The 4,567-nt window shown below is 35.1% G+C and overlaps 1 long non-coding RNA gene across 1 annotated transcript in view; it reads right to left on the minus strand.

Annotated features, from left to right (window-relative positions):
* Window positions 1-824: 824 nt before the first annotated feature.
* The window catches only part of LOC309868668, a 289,626-nt gene continuing 285,883 nt past the window's right edge, over window positions 825-4,567 (minus strand). The window contains exon 4 of the long non-coding RNA XR_014313774.1: window positions 825-848. This is a non-coding gene — a long non-coding RNA (uncharacterized lncRNA). The remainder of the gene's footprint in view (window positions 849-4,567) is intronic.

A 4,567-nucleotide genomic window follows, 5' to 3' on the forward strand; every position in this document is an offset into this window, starting at 1 on the left:
ACACTGTTTACTTTGCATAAGAAGTTAGGACAGGGTTGTTAGACTTAATTCTGGAAAAATATTCTGGAAAAGCTTTATTTTGCATTTTTCTGTCTGGGTCTTGTGGCCTTACATCTGGAAACAAAAGATGAAGAATTTTTGGTGCATCCTCCATGGTAAAAGAGCTGGTCCCTGGTCCACAAGAGTAGGTGAGAGACTCAAAAAAGTATTACCCTATAGGGGATGCTGAGAATGAACCTGTATTCTTTGAGTGTAACTGCCTATAGCAATGGGAATTTTCCTGAGTGCTCTCCTGCTTTTCCCTTATCCATTATTCCTGAAGATTTAGAAAAGTATTCTTGAATGTTGATTCTGAAGTTAATTGGACCATGAAAAGATAGGTAAACCACTTCTTTGCTTGATTTCAAATGCTAAAGGGGGCTGCAATTGATTCCACAGTGCTCACAGTAGACAACAGTGGTGTGTATAGGAATGGCAGTTGCATTAGTTTTAGAGGTAATGGCAGGTAGTCTTATAGGAGAGTTCAGAGGAGAACGGTATATGGGGAAGCTCCCGAGTACATGTGACATAACACTCCGAGGAACTCTCAGAAGGAAATGGTGACACTGAGCTATCCCCAGCATGGTGAAGACCCTGCGTCATCATACACTGGGTGCTCAAGGGAATGCAATTAAAACACAGCATCAGGAGTTAGGAAGTGTAAAATATTAGTAAGCCTAGAAAACAATGGAGTTACAGGAGTTTATATTAATAGAAAATATTTTACTTACTTGCAAAGGCGAAACAACATATTCTACTTTTCCTTTTTTAGCCTTAGATGTGATGCTGTGACTTCCAGTGTATTCATTCTGGGGAAAGAAAAGAAGGATTTAACTGAAGAGTGCTGACATGGCCTGCAAAGTCCAACATTCAGAGAATTTCTTCTCTCTGTCTTTTGATTTTATACTACTTTGTGAAACCAGACTCTCATATATAGCAAATAATGAAACATTTAATTTTTTTAAGTTTGTCAGGGTATTTACTGAAGAGAGATGTCTAGAATTATGCAAATGAGGTGGCTTGACACGCTATTGCTTATGTAGCATAACAAACTAAAAATGTCTCCAATTCACTGACTGGTTTGATTTTTTTTTTTTTTTTTTTTTTGCCTTAGGGATTTTTTTTAGTGATGAATGTGGATTGATGGTTTATACTGCATCATTGGAGTTTTAATTATCATTACACATAAAGAGAATCAGGCAACTCATAGTCTTGAAGGCTATACCAGTGTATTCAACCACCCAACTTTATTTCATTGCCACAATTTTGCTAAGTATGATAAAAAATATTTACCTTATAGTTGTTGGTAAAGACTGGTGTAAAGGTGAAAGAAAATAAATTAATTACTCATGTCATTAAGATAAACAATGAATTAATTCTCATATCTAGTTCTTTACTATTTGTCCTGAGAAATGTACTGTTTGGTGACTAACATAACACAATTAAAAAAAAAAAATAAATATTTTCTTCATTAAAGAAAATTTGAAAACTCTGACCATGACCTTTTCCAAGCATAGTTGTATAAAGTAAATCAAAATTTAAATTTCCTGTTCACCTCCATTTCCTTACAAATATGCCTAGAAAAGATATATATTCAAACAATTGCTTCCTTGAAATCTATCACTTTGTCATCTAAATGACAGCCTGAGAAAAGCAACAGGGGACTCTTTGGATAAGAGGTATACTAGGGAATGATGAAATAACTTGCAATGCCTCTAAGGTTTGCCAGATGAGGTGCTGGGCAGACAAGCATTTCCTCTACTTTGATTGTGATATATGTGGCCCCCTGTGACTATTTATCTGTATACCTTTTCCTAACTTATACTAGTCAAACTGATAAATTTAAAGACTGTTGAAATATATGTTTCAATGGTAATAAGTATAACTTTTAACACTTTTTATGCTGGGCATTGTGCTTAACATTTCACCTGTTTTATCTCATTTAACACTGCCCCCCCATACATACACAAAAATTAAAAACAAAATAATGATAACAAAAACTCTTTACAATTTAATTTTGGATCTCAGGAAATTTCTCATTCTTCACAAAGTAGTTAAGTACATTTCTAACTTTTCTCAGCTAATACATTGCAGAGGACTTCAAGTCCACAAATCTAACTCCAGAGAACCTCTCTGAACCCCTCATTTGACCATTAAGGTATTGAGCAATAGGTTTATCATCATAGAAAATATCCTTATAAATACTGCAATCAGTGATCAATAATGTTGCAAAATCCCTATATTCTTCTTCTATTACGAAGCCCTATTTTCTCCTTCTAACTATTAGTTGGAAACCTAGGGGGCTTCCTGGTTGAAATCTGAAATTAGCCCCCCAACAAGGGAGGGCAAGGAGAGACTAAAGAAAGAGTTTACAAACCACTCCAGGTTTGTAAATGGCAGGTGTAATAAGAGGACCTAAATACTCAAGAATTCTCTTCAGTGTCTGTGACGTGACTAAATTCCACCCTCCCCCCCTCCACCCACTAGAATCTTTAAAGTTTGTAAAGAAGCCTTATCTGATTTTAGTCACATATCTTAAAAAGATAGCCTCAATAACACATTTGCTCTCTCAAGGCTGCGTCCTTGAACACAACTCCCACTGAACTGAACAAACATTGCCACGAACAGGGGAGTGGGTGAGGAGCCTCCCAATGCTTGGGTCCAGCTTGTGGGTCAACTGGTGGTCACATCCTCTCAATGACCCCCCCAAAAAAGGCATTGATCAAATTGTAACTATTAACATATTATAATATACATCACTCACACCTTAAGTAAAACATATTATTTTAGTATGTCAATGGATAAAGAAATATCTTACATTTGGCTTCTTTTTTGTCAACCTAAAATTTAACTAACCCTTTATCCCCACCTCTTCTAATTAAAAGCTTCACTTTCTAAGGTAATTCCTAAAGAGAATTTGGAAGAAGCTTCTGGCAACATGCATTACCCGCTTATGTTTTTGTTTGTTTTTTTCTTGTTTTTTTTTTTTTTTTTTTTATTGTTGTTGTTCCTTTCCCAGAGTGTTGTGCAGGTTTAATTTGAACAATATCTAGTAGTTTTTCTAAAATATTTGAATAATTAATTTTTTATTGTAACATTAAATTATCAAAAGAGAAAAAAAAATTATTATTTCCCACAATAATACAGACTGTATTTTATTTTATTTTATTTTTTTAAAGATTTTATTTATTTGACAAACAGAGATCTCAAGTAGGCAACCAGGCAGGCAGAAGGAGAGAGGAGGAAGCAGGCTCCGTGCTGAGTAGAAATGCAGGACTCTATCCCAGGACCCTGGGATCGTGACATGAGCCGAAGGCAGAGGCTTTAACCCACTGAGCAACCCAGGTGCCCTCAGACTGTATTTTAAAGAAAGATCTAAGAACTACCTAGGCTTTCATAGACTGACTACAGAGGCTTACATCTAATTGGCCAACTGTCATGTTGTGGTACTGTTTTCATTATGAATAATGTCATAACTCTAATAATCACCAATGATTTGGAGTTATTATAAATATCCCTCATTATCTTGAGCATTTCATCAGATTGCAGGCTAACAGTTCAGATTTTTTGCTTTTAACAATTAATCCATTTTTTTCAAGTGAAAATAACAGCTTTTAAAAAGCTAGCACTTGAAAAGCATATAAGCAGAATGTCACTTGAAGGATGGTTGTTAATTATTACCTGTCTACCATCTATTCCCTGGTCTTCAGTGAAGCCTAATTTCCTTTAGGGGCAATCCAGACACCGACCATCCCACTAGGAAATTTGATGCCAATGAAAACTGCCTCTTCTTTACTAACCATTTTAGGAAGTAAGCCCATGAGCTGAGCTTGGATTCTGGCTGCAAAAAATTTAAACCAAGAGCTTTAGCCAGCTTCTGAGGATCTCTACAAACTTCCCTCAGTTTCTCTATAAATATATCTCCAATTAAGCTTCGGAATTACTCTTCCAGTCTAATAACTTTCTACAAATATCCCATTCATTTCTATTTCTGTGTTTTGTCTGTGCTCCTTCCTATTGATGGAGTTTTGCTTAAAACGTGTTTTTTTTTTTTCCTTCCATCACTATGTATGCTAACACAATTCATTCTTCTTTTAACCTCCAAAATTTCTCCCTGATTTCTCATCTCATGATAATTTCTTTTGTTTCTGAACTTCTATAGCATTTGTATTTGTAGCTTTGCGTACTAAATTATATACTATAGATTACTGCCTTTGGGCACTAGATAATACTCTGTTTTGCAATGTTTGAAGGCTATTTTCTGAGGCCACATTTCTCAATGAATTTATAGAGACAAAGACCTCTTTCAGGAACCAGGATATTGTGACTGATATAAAATAACTGCTCAAATTGTTAACTTGAAAATTACAATGTTTTTGGTCATTTCTGAAAATCTGTAGAGATGTATTTTAATTACTTTACTTATAGGTAATACCTTTTGAAAGTTCAATATGTCAAGTTTTTCTGGCCCACAACAAAGATGCCAAAAAAAGTCTTAATCCTGTACATAATGCATTTAAGTCAGTCT

Source organism: Mustela nivalis (assembly GCF_964662115.1).
Source record: "Mustela nivalis genome assembly, chromosome: 7".
Lineage (NCBI taxonomy): Eukaryota > Metazoa > Chordata > Mammalia > Carnivora > Mustelidae > Mustela > Mustela nivalis.